The sequence below is a fragment of the Bidens hawaiensis genome, unplaced genomic scaffold (genome assembly GCF_021521415.1).
Source record: "Bidens hawaiensis isolate Kalapana, Puna unplaced genomic scaffold, B.hawaiensis_p1.1 tig00043019_1, whole genome shotgun sequence".
Classification (NCBI taxonomy): Eukaryota; Viridiplantae; Streptophyta; class Magnoliopsida; order Asterales; family Asteraceae; genus Bidens; species Bidens hawaiensis.
This window is the reverse complement of record NW_027497638.1, coordinates 57,223-74,649: the sequence shown is the minus strand read 5'-3', so window position 1 is coordinate 74,649 and position 17,427 is coordinate 57,223.

Below are 17,427 nucleotides of genomic sequence, written 5' to 3'. Positions count from 1 at the left end.
AGTGATTTTTGCAAAATTTCAAGATCCGGTATTAAACGGATAATTATTTGTGCAAAAACAAACTTTTAAAGCTTAAAACGCGTGACCGGTAAAGTTCGCCTAAACGAGCTGACCGGTGTATAAATGTCACACCCTCAAAATCCACTAACGGAGTTTTACCGTCAGAGGGTGTGAACTAACAGGATCGGAATCATTAGTTATAATCAAACCATAAAAACGTTTAAATGCAAATAAGTGCGGAAGCGTAAACCATATAAATAAAGATGATTCAAACAATGCATGTTCCTAGACCGCGCGCCCGCCTCGGCTACTTGAGAATAACATACTAAAAGGGTCAACACGAGGTTGGTGAGTTCACAAGTTATATAAAAATAAATCGTTTAGCGTTTGCGTTCAGCGTTTTACGTTAAGCGTTTTGCGTAACCACGTTACGGCGTTTAAGCGTTTTGCGTAACCACGTTACGGCGTTTAAGCGTTTTGCGTAACCACGATACGGCGTTTAAGCGTTTTGCGTAACCACGTTACGGCGTTTAAGCGTTTTGCGTTACCAGATAGTGTTATGTCAAATTATATATCGATAGGTAGCTAATCTATACAACAAGTATTACTAAGTGGTTCGAAACCGAAGCTGACTGTTTATCAAGTGCCCGTCACCAGGTCAATCCAGACCATGGTAAGTGTTAGCCAAAATTACACCCACTCAACCTCCAGTTGAGCTTAGCGTCGGGTGGGGTTTGTCAAACCCAGTAGTACTACTCAACAGTGACTCGCTATTATCCAATATTAACCGGTTCGATGTGTGGGACTTCAAGTGTTACGTTTGCCGCTTAGCCTTTACAAGTGATATATAATTTATTAACAAAATATCAAAAATGCGTTTATCTCAAAAATGCGTTTATCGGAGTATGTTATCTCCCCCAAGTGAAAAGCGTTTGAAAACAGTTCAAAGAGCGGGGTAAGTGAACTCACTGTTTGCGAAGAATTTCCCAAATTAGATCACCAAGTGATGCGCGTCGTAGAACTCTCTCTAGCGTTCTAAATTAACAAAGAGATTTTCTAAGTGTCGGAACGTTTAACGAGTCTCTAGACTCGGCACATAATACCTATGCACATAACATGTGTCGTGTTTCGTTTTGTGGATCGTGTGTGACTTAAACAAGTACACTTGTGATACAATACGTGTGTGAGCTATTACTTTCGTGTCATGTATAAACAATGTACATCACTAGCAAATACTCCCCGTAAGGGCAATTTAGTCAAAATACGACAATTAATTAGCAATTACTCCCCACAAGGGCATCTTTGTCAATTTATGACAATCAATTAACAACTATCATATTTCATGCAATTTCACAACAATCAGCAGCTAATTTCATCGAGACAGAATTTCTACTTGAAAGATTATACTATTTCACTGATCATAACATCTCAATTAATTCACCAAAAATCATCACTGAAGCATACATGTCTTAGGTTTCCAGAACATATTTTATTTTATTTTTATTCCACATAGATTTCTCATAATGATCAAAACACTACAGCAAACTCATATCAGTAAGATTCATGCGCAACAGAATGTTATTTGCAATTCCCGTTAAACGAAAAATCCAATAAATGCAAGACCACTTGGGTTAGGTTCCTAACCCAATAAGTCAACTTCCAGAAGTGGAACCAACCCAATTGGCCTAGTAGATTATAAGATATAACATTTACAAAACAACCTAACAGCAGGTCTAACAATTCAGCTTTGCACCACGTTTTTGTAAAATCATAAAAGTTAACTTTCACACGTCCAAAAATTACAAATTTATATTCTTTAGAAACTAGACTCAACCTAGTTTACTGTAATATCAATTATCTCAATCAAATTCCACTTTAACATCCTGTTACAGTCATTCAAACATCAACAACACAATCTGTCCAGAAACTTTTTGCATCCAAACTCAACAATTTAACAATCTATGAACTATCATGCATTCACATAACACTCTAGACTCCATAAACAATATCCATGCATATCAATTACACCCAATAAAACTAACAATTAAACATAGAGGATGCATAGAATAGTTGTTTATACCTTCCTAGCACCTTAATCTTCAATCAAACTTGAAAGATCTTGAGTGTGTGTGTGTGTATATTGATCGATCACAAGGAGAGGGGAGAGGGGATGGCTGGCCGATTTGGGGTTAGGGAAAAGGGATGGGAGTTAGGGTTTAGGTTTATCATGTATTTATAGACTAATATGTTACACCTTGGCCCCTCAACTCCTAAGTATTACTTTTTCTAGAACATTCTATCATAACTTGCACCTTAAGTTAACATTAAGTATTTCCTTTTTCTAGAACATTCTATCATAACTTGCACATTAAATTAACATGACAATAATATTATCACATAACACATAATCCTAACACATAATTATCACATCATTAGTGTTTTAGTGTGTTTCATTTATTCATCAATCGTTTGCGTTTCGGTGCAAATCCCGAAAGACTACTACACATGTAGTAAGTGTTAAGCGTCATTTAAACCCTAGTTTAAATGTAATGAAGTTTGCGTTATAGATTCAATAAATCTAAAGTTTGAATTGACGGAGTTGCGTTAACGGAGTTAACCTGAGATTGACGATTGTCACATCATTCCCATGTTAAAGAATTTTCGTCCCGAAAATTTGAGTCAAGTCGTGATGAGTGTCTGAAAAAGTAAGAAAAATTTTCAGTTTGTCATATCATCCCATAGTAGAAAGAAATTTCGTCCCGAAATTTAATTCATACTTCCGGTGATTTCTGACGTTTGCCGGGTTTCGCGGTTTTCTGTGTTTGGTCAGCCCTTCAAAAAGGTGAGGATACTTTTTCATCATTTGATTCTCGCGTTCCCACGTGAACTCCGGTCCACGTCTCGAGTTCCAATGAACTTTAACAATTGGAATTTTGCTGTGCTTGAGCGTTTTGGTTTCCCAATCCAAAACCTCAACTGGTTCTTCAATGAAGCGTAACTGTTCATCAACTTGCAGTTCCTTCAAAGGGACTACTTGAGTTTCATCGGATAGGCATTTCTTTAAATTCGATACGTGAAAAACGTTGTGTACACCGCTGAGTTCTGCTGGTAAGTCTAGTCGGTACGCCACTGGACCAATGCGTTCCGTTATCCGATAAGGACCAACATATCGTGGGTTGAGTTTGTTTCGCTTTCCAAAGCGAACCACACCTTTCCAAGGTGAGACTTTGAGTAACACTCGATCGTTTACTTGAAATTCGAGAGGTTTTCGGCGCTTGTCAGCGTAACTCTTTTGGCGATCTCGTGCTGCTGCCATGCGATTTCGGATTTGAACAATCTTTTCCGAAGTTTCGAGTACCAGTTCTGGACCAGTGATTTGGCTGTCACCCACCTCTGCCCAGCAGAGTGGTGATCGACACTTCCGTCCGTACAGTGCTTCAAACGGCGCTGGTTTAATACTTGCGTGGTAGCTGTTATTATACGAAAACTCTACCAAAGGTAAGTGGGGTTCCCAACTTTTTTCCGAAATCCAACACGCATGCACGCAACATGTCCTCTAAGGTCTGAATAGTTCGTTCACTTTGCCCATCCGTCTGAGGATGGTAGGCTGTGCTCATATCAAGGCGTGTGCCTAGGGCGCTTTGTAGTGACTTCCAAAAGTGCAAAGTGAAACGAGAATCTCGATCAGAAATGATTGAGACAAGCACTCCGTGTCTAGACACTACTTCTTTCATGTAAATGCGAGTCAGTCTTTCCATTTTGTCCGATTCCTTAATCGCTAGGAAGTGCGCGGACTTAGTCAACCGGTCAACGATCACCCAGATGGTATCGCATCCCGTTGGTGTCTTAGGTAATCCCGTGATAAAAATCCATTGAAATTTGTTCCCATTTCCACATGGGAAGTTCTGGTTGTTGCAGCAAACCAGATGGTTTCTGATATTCTATCTTGACTCGGGCGCAAGTCAAGCATTTGCTCACGTAGGTGGCGATGTCGGCTTTCATGTTCGGCCACCAGTAAAGTGCCTTTATGTCGTGGTACATTTTATCTGAGCCAGGGTGGATAGAATGTCGAGACTTGTGTGCTTCGTCCATCACTAGAGTTCTCAACTCTCCGTATTGTGGAACCCAAATCCGGTTCTCAAAATATCGGACCCCGTCTGATTTGGTTTCATGTTGTTTGTCCATGCCCCGCATGAGTTCTGATGGAAGATTATCATCTTTCAAAGCTTCAAGTTGTGCATCGCGAATCTGGTCGGGTAAGCTAGCATGAATTGTGAGTTGCAATGCTCGCACTCGTCTGGGTTTATCGGTTTCTTTTCTACTGAGGGCGTTGGCCACTACATTGGCCTTGCCAGGGTGGTACTTGATGGCACAATCATAATCCTTAAGCAACTCGACCCAACGACGCTGTCGCATGTTCAGCTCCCTTTGATCGAAGATATGCTGGAGACTCTTGTGGTCGGTGTATATGGTAAACTTGGTACCGTACAAGTAATGCCTCCATATCTTAAGGGCAAACACCACAGCTCCGAGTTCCAAATCATGAGTCGTGTAGTTCTTCTCGTGAATCCATAGTTGTCGAGAGGCATAGGCTATAACTTCTCGAGTTGCATCAGCACACAACCGAGACCTTGTATAGATGCGTCACAGTGTACCTCAAAATTTTCCGTTCCCTCGGGGAGGGCTAGAATGGGGGCGCTACAGAGTTTGGTTTGCAACAGTTGAAAAGCGGATTCTTGCGCGTCACCCCAATTGTACTTAGTGCCTTTTGTGAGTCAAAGCAGTGAGGGGTTGAGCAATCTTTGAAAATCCCTCGATGAAACGCCGGTAGTAGCCGGCCAGTCCTAGGAATTGCCGCACCTCAGTCGGAGTCTTAGGTGCTTCCCAGTTTTTGATGGCCTCTACCTTACCGGGATCGACATGGATACCATTCTCGTTGATCACATGTCCTAAAAAGTGAACCTCGCGAAGCCAAAATTCACATTTCGAGAGTTTAGCATACAGTTGTTCCTTCTTCAATAGTTCCAAAATTACCCTTAAGTGATCTTCGTGGTCAGTCTCGTTCTTGGAGTAGACGAGAATATCATCGATGAAAACAATCACAAACTTGTCGAGGTACGCCTTGCATACTCGATTCATGAGATCCATAAATACGGCTGGTGCGTTGGTTAGGCCAAAAGGCATAACCGAAAAGTCGTAGTGACCATACCGTGTTCGGAAAGCCGTCTTAGAGATATCTTCTTCGTGCACTCTTAGCTGATGGTAACCAGATCGTAGATCGATCTTCGAGTAGTAACTCGATCCTTGAAGCTGGTCAAACAAATCATCGATTCGGGGTAAAGGATAACGGTTCTTGACCGTCACCTTGTTCAACTCCCGGTATTCGATACACATTCGGAAAGTCCCGTCCTTCTTTCGGACAAACAAGACAGGGGCTCCCCATGGCGATGAGCTAGGTCGGATAAAACCCTTATCCAACAAATCTTGCAACTGCGTGGACAGTTCCTGAAGCTCCGCCGGTGCGAGCCGATACGGGGCTCGGGCTATGGGTGCTGCACCGGGTGTCAACTAGATTTGAAATTCGACTTGACGAATAGGAGGGAGTCCAGGCGAATCCTCCGGGAAAACTTCCGGAAAATCTCGCACAACCGGTATATCTTCGATTCGCTTCTCATCCGCGGGTTTCTCAGTAATATGCGCCAAAATTGCCGTATGACCCTTTCGTAGATACTTTTGCGCCTTCATAAGGGTAATGACGCTGGTGGTCATGCCGCTTCTCTCGCCTCGGACCGAAATGTTCTCACCGGAAGGGGTGGTAATATGGACTATCTTATCGTGGCATATAATCTCCGCTCGGTTCTCGGATAACCAGTCCATGCCGACGACGACATCGAAACTACTAAGCGTAAAAGGTATAAGGTCGACGGCAAAGACATGACCTGACAGTTTTAACTTACATCCCGCAAGTACATGAGTTGTTACTATAGTTTTACCGTTAGCTAGTTCAACAGGAAACTTAGCGTCTAACGGGGTTGGAGTTAGGTCTAAGAGTTGGCTAAAGGCTTTCGACACAAAACTCCTATTAGCTCTAGTATCAAACCACACAGAAGCAAAACAATCGTTTACAGGGAACTTAACAGGTTCCTTACCGTGTAAGGAATGATTTTTATTAACCAAGACATGTTTTAATGGTATTAAACAAGTTTAAACAAGTTCAAAAGCTACTTATTGCGGGCTTGACCTGACCCAATCACAAAAGCTCTTCCTTTCCCATTGTTTCCACCACCACTGCCATTTCCATTACCTCCATTGTTGTTATTCTGTTTCAGCTTAGGGCAGTCTTTCTTAAAATGTCCCTCTTGACCACATTCATAACATCCCTTAGTCGTCGCAGGTGGTTTAGGAGCATCCTTTGCCGCAAGGTCTCCTCTACATTCCTTTGCTTGGTGACCCCTCTTTCCGGATTTTAGACACTTGACTCGGTCACACGGGCCAGCATGATGATAGTTGCACTTGTTGCACTTCGGGTGCTTCCCAGCATAGCCGTTCGAACCCTGCCCGCTACCGTTGTTATTGTTGTTGTGACCTTGATTGTTGAAGCTCCGGGTGAAATCGGGCTTTCGGTAGTGTTGCTGCTGTGGGGGGTTCGAGAATGAGGATCTGGTGTTGTCGAACTTTCTCTTTCCGCTGCTCGGGTTGCTGTTGTTGTTGCTGTCAGTACTCGGGTTGTCACGGGCTTTAGTGGTTGAACCCCTAGGTGGTAACGCACCTTGGGTCACAGCTTGATCCGTCAGTTTGTGAGCTAAACGGATCGCTTGTTGGATCGTGGCTGGCCTGGAAGACGTCACCATGCCCTGAATCTGCGGTGCTAATCCATCAATGTATATTTCTATTCTCTTGCTCGGCGGATCCACCATCCGCGGACACATCACAGCCAACCCGTGCGAACGAGTAGTGTAGGCTTCGATTTCCGAACCCACCATCTGTCACACCCTCAAAATCCACTAACGGAGTTTTACCGTCAGAGGGTGTGAACTAACAGGATTGGAATCATTAGTTATAATCAAACCATAAAAACGTTTAAATGCAAATAAGTGCGGAAGCGTAAACCATATAAATAAAGATGATTCAAACAATGCATGTTCCTAGACCGCGCGCCCGCCTCTGCTACTTGAGAATAACATACTAAAAGGGTCAACACGAGGTTGGTGAGTTCACAAGTTATATAAAAATAAATCGTTTAGCGTTTGCGTTCAGCGTTTTACGTTAAGCGTTTTGCGTAACCACGTTACGGAGTTTAGCGTTTTGCGTAACCACGTTACGGCGTTTAAGCGTTTTGCGTAACCACATTACGGCGTTTAAGCGTTTTGCGTAACCACGTTACGGCGTTTAAGCGTTTTGCGTAACCACGTTACGGCATTTAAGCGTTTTGCGTTACCAGATAGTGTTATGTCAAATTATATATCGATAGGTAGCTAATCTATACAACAAGTATTACTAAGTGGTTCGAAACCGAAGCTGACTGTTTATCAAGTGCCCGTCACCAGGTCAATCCAGACCATGGTAAGTGTTAGCCAAAATTACACCCACTCAACCTCCAGTTGAGCTTAGCGTCGGGTGGGGTTTGTCAAACCCAGTAGTACTACTCAACAGTGACTCGCTATTATCCAATATTAACCGGTTCAATGTGTGGGACTTCAAGTGTTACGTTTGCCGCTTAGTCTTTACAAGTGATATATAATTTATTAACAAAATATCAAAAATGCGTTTATCTCAAAAATGCGTTTATCGGAGTATGTTATCTCCCCCAAGTGAAAAGCGTTTGAAAACAGTTCAAAGAGCGGGGTAAGTGAACTCACTGTTTGCGAAGAATTTCCCAAATTAGATCACCAAGTGATGCGCGTCGTAGAACTCTCTCTAGCGTTCTAAATTAACAAAGAGATTTTCTAAGTGTCAGAACGTTTAACGAGTCTCTAGACTCGGCACATAATACCTATGCACATAACATGTGTCGTGTTTCGTTTTGTGGATCGTGTGTGACTTAAACAAGTACACTTGTGATACAATACGTGTGTGAGCTATTACTTTCGTGTCATGTATAAACAATGTACATCACTAGCAAATACTCCCCGTAAGGGCAATTTAGTCAAAATACGACAATTAATTAGCAATTACTCCCCACAAGGGCATCTTGGTAAATTTATGACAATCAATTAACAACTATCATATTTCATGCAATTTCACAACAATCAGCAGCTAATTTCATCGAGACAGAATTTCTACTTGAAAGATTGTACTATTTCACCGATCATAACATCTCAATTAATTCACCAAAAATCATCACTGAAGCATACATGTCTTAGGTTTCCAGAACATTTTTTATTTTATTTTTATTCCACATAGATTTCTCATAATGATCAAAACACTACAGCAAACTCATATCAGTAAGATTCATGCGCAACAGAATGTTATTTGCAATTCCCGTTAAACGAAAAATCCAATAAATGCAAGACCACTTGGGTTAGGTTCCTAACCCAATAAGTCAACTTCCAGAAGTAGAACCAACCCAATTGGCGTAGTAGATTATAAGATATAACATTTACAAAACAACCTAACAGCAGGTCTAACAATTCAGCTTTGCACCACGTTTTTGTAAAATCATAAAAGTTAACTTTCACACGTCCAAAAATTACAAATTTATATTCTTTAGAAACTAGACTCAACCTAGTTTACTGTAATATCAATTATCTCAATCAAATTCCACTTTAACATCCTGTTACAGTCATTCAAACATCAACAACACAATCTGTCCAGAAACTTTTTGCATCCAAACTCAACAATTTAACAATCTATGAACTATCATGCATTCACATAACACTCTAGACTCCATAAACAATATCCATGCATATCAATTACACCCAATAAAACTAACAATTAAACATAGAGGATGCATAGAATAGTTGTTTATACCTTCCTAGCACCTTAATCTTCAATCAAACTTGAAAGATCTTGAGTGTGTGTGTGTGTATATTGATCGATCACAAGGAGAGGGGAGAGGGTATGGCTGGCCGATTTGGGGTTAGGGAAAAGGGATGGGAGTTAGGGTTTAGGTTTATCATGTATTTATAGACTAATATGTTACACCTTGGCCCCTCAACTCCTAAGTATTACTTTTTCTAGAACATTCTATCATAACTTGCACCTTAAGTTAACATTAAGTATTTCCTTTTTCTAGAACATTCTATCATAACTTGCACATTAAATTAACATGACAATAATATTATCACATAACACATAATCCTAACACATAATTATCACATCATTAGTGTTTTAGTGTGTTTCATTTATTCATCAATCGTTTGCGTTTCGGTGCAAATCCCGAAAGACTACTACACATGTAGTAAGTGTTAAGCGTCATTTAAACCCTAGTTTAAATGTAATGAAGTTTGCGTTATAGATTCAATAAATCTAAAGTTTGAATTGACGGAGTTGCGTTAACGGAGTTAACCTGAAATTGACGATTGTCACAATAAAAACCCTGAAAATGGACTATTTTCATATAATTAAGTTAAACAAGTAAAAATAAATCATCCGAAAATAATTCGGATGATTTGAGTAATTTTATCCGATAAAACAGTTTCCGGTGCACTAAAGATGGAAACGGGTCCCGCGGCCAATCGGGGCGTCTAAACCGAGCTCTAATTTCACAACTTTAATTAAATTATCAGTCAACCACTCTTTTCGGGTCGTGTGTGACCAAACTCATTTTTGAAACGTAAAAACGGATACCCGTGCTAGGCACGCAAAACGGGAAAAACGACTAATAGAAATTTAACTAGTGAACTCTAAACGATATCACAATCTGAGTCCGGAGAAGTGTTTCTGGGTTAACATTGCCCCCTGAACGGGTACAGTACTGGGTTAACAGTGTCCCCAGATGTACCGGTTAACACGGTTAAAGCTATATTAATAGTGATTGTATAGTAACGTTCGTAGGGATCATATTACAGATTGGACGTGTTAACTGATAATGACTGTTGTTACCTGCTTGCATGTGCTAAGGTGAGTTTCACGAGCCCCTTTTTCTGAATTGTTTTTAAATATTTTCTCGGGGCGGAAGCATGTTACTACTGAAATGTTTAAGTTCATACTGAACGCATGGATTTGCGTGGAATTATATATATATTTTATTGTACGGGAATCGTACGGAAATGTACTAAGATGATAATTGTCTGAGTTGCTAACATTCTAAGGCCCCGGAACACGATTGATTAACTGAAAGCCGGTAGAGTGTGGATAGTACTATTGGTCTGACAAACCCAACTGGTCCGGCATGGATTTGCTGATGTTTCCCAGCCAGTTGCACATGTCTATTTTGTTGTTATATATATTTTGCTATGTAATGTTAGACATAGCGGTTTGGGGCAGGTCCGTGGGCGGAGTATGTCACGGGGGTTGTGTGTGGGGATAGTCAGAGGTTTCACTTGTGGGCTCAGCATAATTACATCGATAATATTATCTTATGATATGGATTTATCATGGTTTACTCAAATTGTGAAACTCACCAACTATTCGTAGTTGACCCGTTTTCTCACATGCTTTTCAGGTACAATTAAGATGAAGTGATTGCTTACGTGCTAAGTGCTTGATGTGTGTAAGATTTGCGTGCGGGATGTTAGCATACATTATAATAAATAGAATTATGTATCGTATTGTATGATATGTGTATCACCTAGACGGTAATGAAATATGAGATAATGTAATTTGAAGTATATTAATGTATTCAGTTTTCTTTATAAACAATGTGGTTGATATCAGAGGTGTCTGTTGCATCCCGTTTACGTTTCCGCTGCGGTTACGGGGTGTTACACCTCTAGATGGCACTTTGGACAACATGAGGTTTTGGGCGTATGATAGTGAATTTGCCACTGTAATTGTTAAATTGGAGAAAGACAAAGGGCGGTATAGATTCGTTGATCCAAGAGATCTGTTGAAACTTGGAGAAAAGGATATCAAGACACTCACTGTGTTCTAGATAGTAGCCACTAAAGAATACACAGATATGGTTGCCTCTATCATCAGATGCAAGTTCTGGGCAGGACGATTGAAGGATGCTGATATAGACTACATGGAGAATGATTAAAGACAAAGCTACAAACCAAGGGGGATATTGTTGGGCCTAGTTTGTATGGTTTGTGCTTGGTTTATTTAGTTTGGGCCGGGCTACGGGTTACGATGTAAGCCGAGAACTCTAAAGAGTTCTCGGTGGGCTTTTTGTTCATATGGGCTTAGGTGATTTGGTTTCCCTATATATAGTTTATGTAGTGTATAGGGTTAAGGTTGTTCATTCATTGTTTTGTTATTGGTTTTGGCCGTCTATTATTTGCTAGACGTGCAAGTATTGTAAGTGCTTAAGCACCCGACGTATGTTAATATACGTGTGTTTTGAAGCAATCCTATGTTACGTTCTTGTGTTTACTTGTGTTCTTGATTCACCAAGTGTTGGTATTCCGCACCAATACTTGTTCATTGATATCATAATTGTAGTGACCCAGATTCGGGACTTACAGAGATAGAGGTGAGGGATGGTGGCCAGGGTTATATCAATCTGTTGATTAATTAACCTAATAACATATTAATTTGTTCATATAACTAGTTAATCATGTCGGACCACCAAGCCCATATCAAGCCCATTCTCATTAAATGTCCATATCTCATTTATTAGTCGTTACCGGTTAACTAGTGTAAGCGTTCTATATCCATTACTCACGGTGTAACTCTTACGGGTCATAACCCGATCGGCTGCGTTGACTTAAGTGGACAGGTCCATATTTCGACCACCTCCCCCCCCCCTCCCCACCCCACTTACAAATTAAGTTAAAATAGCTTCTAATAACACGCATTCATAAATTTCTGATTCAACGCCTATAATCCTATCAGCATTTGAGTGGTACATTAGTTCGCTCATTAAACGGGTCAGGTCAAGCTGTACCGAAACTATTAAATGAGTTGGTTTATATAATCCAAGTTACAGGTGTTAAGCGAGCCAGTATTATATATTCTTGATCATCTTCCACACCTAGAATCCTATTAGCATGTGAACTTGAGCAAAGAAATTAAGCCTCCTTTCTATTTTTAAAATATATTTATTCTGGAATCTTCGAGCAGTGACAGGTTATAGTTGGGTTAAGTTATCCATGCATTAATGAATAATTATAAAATTAGACACAACCATGTGAATGTCCAATGAACGACTTAAAAAACTCAAGATATCTTAAAATAACAATTGCTTATTAGTTACTAATACTTAGAAAAATTTAATTATGCTAGTTTGAGGTTAAGAATTCAATTCCACGTTCGCAACGGCAGCCAAATGGAATTTCTCATATTTTTCAACTCTATATTTTAACTTAAAGTTTGGTAACAACATCTTAAATTTTTTTTACCGTAATTTTCAAATGGAATTTCATGATGCTGTATCACATGAGTATCAATTAGAAAAAAAATAGTTGTATGAAGTAAAAAATCATTATCACTTTTATATATATATAAGGTAAAGTTAAAATACAAAATACAATAAAAATGAGAAAGATGTGAATGAATCTAATCCATTGATTTTAAATATCGATGGTTGAAATTAATTTAAGTTTAAAAATTAATAAGAAATGGCATGAATGTAATCACTCACTTATGATAACTTTCTCTCTCCACATGCAAAACACATGTCAATTGCTCCATTATTTTAAAATGTCTATAACTTTTACATACGACATTTTTTTTAGAAATTGTTTTTTACCATAATAACACACTTTTTTTATCTTTAATATGAATATCATATTGTTATATAAAAATTAAAAAAAGTTAGTGAGCTTTTTTATATTATGTTATTTGGTTGTCCATTGTGTTTTTTAATTGAGTTTTTCTATGCATTGTGTTTTAGGTTTTGGTAATTGTGTTTTTCAATTGGTACTTGATGGTTGGTTAATTTGTATGCGTTTTAGTTAGTTTATTTATTAGTTTTAATCGTTTATTGTAGGAACTTCGATAATTCATACGTGTCTGTTGTATATTAGGTCATATACGTTAAAGTAGCTAATTTGGACCTGTTGAGACAAGGGATGAAGAACCGGGACGTCTAGCACGCATAACGAAGAAATAATAATAAAGAATTCTGCTGGAGACAGGGCCCATCGCGTATCGCGATGGGTGTTAAATTAAAGTTGACTTTGGGTCTATCGTGATACGCGATGGACCACAGAAGAACCCACCGCGTATCGTGATGGGTAGTGCAGACGGGGTGTTAGGATTTTTATGTTAATCTCTTCATTCTCGACCCTATATCATCATACTTCGAGAGAGGCGATTTCCAGAGCTCAAGGAGGTCGATTCCACCTGACTGGATCATACCGAGACCACCTACATGCTCTATTTCATCATTATTGATGATCTTACTATGCCGAGACGCGGCTAAACTCATTGGATCTCACTCGGGGATGTAAATTTGTAACGATTTGTGTTTTCTCATGTAGCTAAGAACGTTTATGTATATTAGTTTCTGGTTAATCTATCATTATTGATGGTTAGTATTTCTATGTGTTCAGTTGGTTTAGGTTTACGTTGATCTGAACGATTAGTTACCAGTTGCTATAATAATTGATCATAGGGTTGTTTTATTAGGTTGAATACTATAAAGCATATAATTTTCCTTAACTAAGTCACACTGGCAGAGACTATTTGATAACCAATGCCATGTGTAGAGCGATTATTGATGCCTAAGGTTTTGTCTAGTTGATCAGTCTGTTGTTAACCATTAATGATTAATTTGTTAGGTTGCATGAGATTACTGTAAGTTACTTACTTGAAGTCCCAAGTGCCATTTGCTTTTACTATATGATTGAAACTTGTTTTCTTGTTCGTTTGCTTAATTCTAAACTAAACGATTTGCTTGTATGATCAGCACTAATACTTGCTACTTCATAATATTGAACTTGTTTACACGATTTGCATTGACCACATACTCCTGGTGGATATGATACCTTACTTATCCTACCTACTTTGGTTAATTAGGTTTTTTGCATGACTCAACCGACGGTCATCAAAATGGCGCCGCTGCCGGGGAGTTAGTGCGCTTAGTGTTTTTCATGTTATTTCATTTTTTTGTTTCTTTTAATTTTAGTTTTAGTTTTTAGTTTTTAGTTTTTAATTTAAATTTTATTTTTCCATTATACGTGGGGTGTGTTGTTTATGAACTTAACGGGATTATGCACACCCGCCACTCGGGCAGACAGTCACCGCTAGTTTTTGAGCCCGAAATTGAGAGATCAGCTCGGCCGAACCGAGCTCAGAACATAACCTCATAAATGGAAGATCAAGACCAGAACCAAAACCAAAACCAAAACCAAAACCAGAATGAAAACCAGAACCAAGACCCACAACCATTCCCAGAATATAACACGTTTCACCCAGATAACATGCCTCCACCTCTAAACTTCAATCACCAAAAAAACCAGAACAACTCAGCTCATTTTTCTAAAACCCGAAACCAAAACCGAAACCTTGATCAGGCTGAACCATCAGTCCCACATAACACCCCTAACGGCAGAGTTTACATTTATCTTAATGATGATCATCCCAGCATTCCGACAGAAGATGAAGAAGTGGGGGAAGAGAATGACGTGAACAAGGGTTTTGAAGTTGAGAACGAGGTTAACGGCGAGTTAGAAGGGATCGGGTAGTTGAGCCAGAGAATGAGGGTTTTGAGATGGAAAATGAGGGGAATGAAAATTGGGATGAGGTGGTTGAAGAACCAGTAAATCAGAGACGGGGTAATGCGGTTAACAGGAACAGGGGAATGAATGATATGGAACGAGACAGAATTAATCGGGCAGAAAGGGCCGAAAGAGTTCGAAATATTAAGGCGAACAAGGGTGGTATGTTAAATCCCGAGGAGACGAAGGAGGAATTTTGTAGCCCCGGTACAAGGTGTTAACAGTCGGTTCACACCGGCTATCTCAAATGGGGCATTCTCCTCGGTTCCACAGGTATGAGTGCCAAGACAACAGACTTTTAAATCCCGGCCATCATACATTAACATCGTACCGCATTTTCATGGGATGGCTTCTGAGTACCCGTATTCTCATTTGTCCGATTTTTCGACTATTTGCGGGTCGATTGGTGACGGTACATGTGATAAGGACGAGGTTCGGTTGCGGTTATTCCAATTTTCGTTAAAAGACAAAGCAAAGCACTGGTTTAACTCTCTACCAATGCACAGTACCGGTAACTGGGCTGAGATGCAGCAGGTGTTCTTAAACGAGTACTATTCGCAGTCGAAGACGAACGAGGCTCGAATGGAAATTTGCCACTTTTCATAGTTATCAAGCGAGTTATTTCATGAAGCGTTCACCAGGTTTAAGGAGATGATCAGAAAATGCCCACACCACCAGATTGAATTGTGGGAATTGGTAAAATGCTTTGTAGACGGGTTGACATATGAGGACCCAAAGCATCTAAAGGCCTCGTGTAATGGTCAGCTGTTGAATCAACCTGAGGATGATTGGGATTTTTTGGAGTTTATGTGTGAAGATTATAAAGCAGAGGCAGCAGCTGAAAGAAGAAGACAAGTTACTTCTTCCTGGTCAGTAAAGTCAGTCACGATTGAGTCTGAAAGAATTGCTGAGTTAGAACGTGAACTGGCTATGTACAAAAAGGGTATAAAGAAAGAAGTCGGAAAAGTGGAGTGAAATTCCCGGTTTGTGAAGATTGTGGTGAACTCGGGCATAAGGCAGAAAATTGCCCCGAGTTTTATGATAATGAGGAAGATAAGCCCAAGGAAGTTAATTATGCTAATGGGGATTCCAAGGGTCAAGGGTTTAATTCAAACACCTATCACTCGCGCTTGAGGAATAACCCGAATTTTCGTTACGGGAACGCGTCTACACTGTTGAACCAGATATTTCAGGGATCGAGCCAGAACAGATCGTAGGTTAATTACCGCAGGGCGGTTATCAACAGCAGCAGGACTCGAATAATCAGAATCAGGGGTATAACAGAGACGGTAACCGGGGTGGAAATTCGTCGGGTAATCAGGACCAACAGATGGGTCCTCGGGAAATGCGGATAATTCAGTGCACATAAAGTTGAATTCGTTGATGAAGGTTATGACATATCATATGGCTGAAACGAAGCAACAGTTCGAGTTATGGGATAAATCATCAGATGCAATGTTTAAGCAGATTGGTCAGCTCGCCGCAGACATGTCAAAGTTGTAGAAGAATGCGGGCCAACTCCCGAGTGACACCACAGTCAACCTGAACCACTACAGCTTGAGTTCGAAAAAGCACATCAACCAGGTAAGTATTTTAAGAAGTGGTAAAAAGTATGATAAAAAGGTTGGGGTTCCACCACCATTGGGTGACGAGGTGGTGGAATAGATTGATGAAAATCCTGTTAGTGATGATAAGCCAGAACCGGTTAAGTTAACTGAATCTAATGAAAGTGAAACTAATATTAACAAACCGGTTCTGAGAGATGACAACAACAACCTGAAGGACAAGGATAAGGTGAAAACCATCCCTTATCCCAATGCTTTGTTGGCGCCATCTAAGGCGAAGATGGCATCAAAACGGGGCCCACAACAAGAGGAAATATGGGAAACATTTAAACAAGTTAAAATTAATATCCCTCTTTTAGATGCATCAAAAACGAATTCCCGCCTATGCTAAGTAATTGAAGGAATTGTGCACACAGAAAAGGAGTCATCAGATTCTCAAACAGATCGATTTTACTGATAATGTGAGTGCAATTCTTTCGGGTTCCCTTCCACCCAAGCTACAAGATCCGGGAACGCCCATTATACCCATTCAAGTGGGTGATTTTAAAATGACTATGGCGCTTCTAGATCTTGGAGCTAGCATTAGTATTCTCTCGGGAAGTCTGTACGATCAGTATGATTTTGGTCAGCTTCGGGCAGCCGCTACCACAGTTGTCTTAGCTGACCAGAAACCAAAACTTTCTCGAGGGATACTGACTGATGTTATCGTCAAGGTGGAAGATTTCTATTTCTAGTAGACTTTCTAGTCCTCGATTATGTTTCAGGTGAAAGGACCAAACAGCGCATGGTTATCCTCGGTAGACCATTTTCAACCACCGCAAATGCCAACATCAACTGTAGAAATGGTATCGTTGACATGGCATTTGGTAACCGTAAGTTGAGGATTAACGTTTTCACACATGGAAATAATTCTCCGGTCGATGACAAGTGCTTCATGGCTGATGTCATTGACGAGTGCATCGTGCTATCGTCAGCACGGATGGCACAACGGAGACATGTTTTTTGTTTGACATGTTACAGGTGGAAACAGACAAGTTGCTGGAAGAAGAGGAGAGGCAGCTAGAGATTTCAGCTGTGCAAGGATACTATCCACC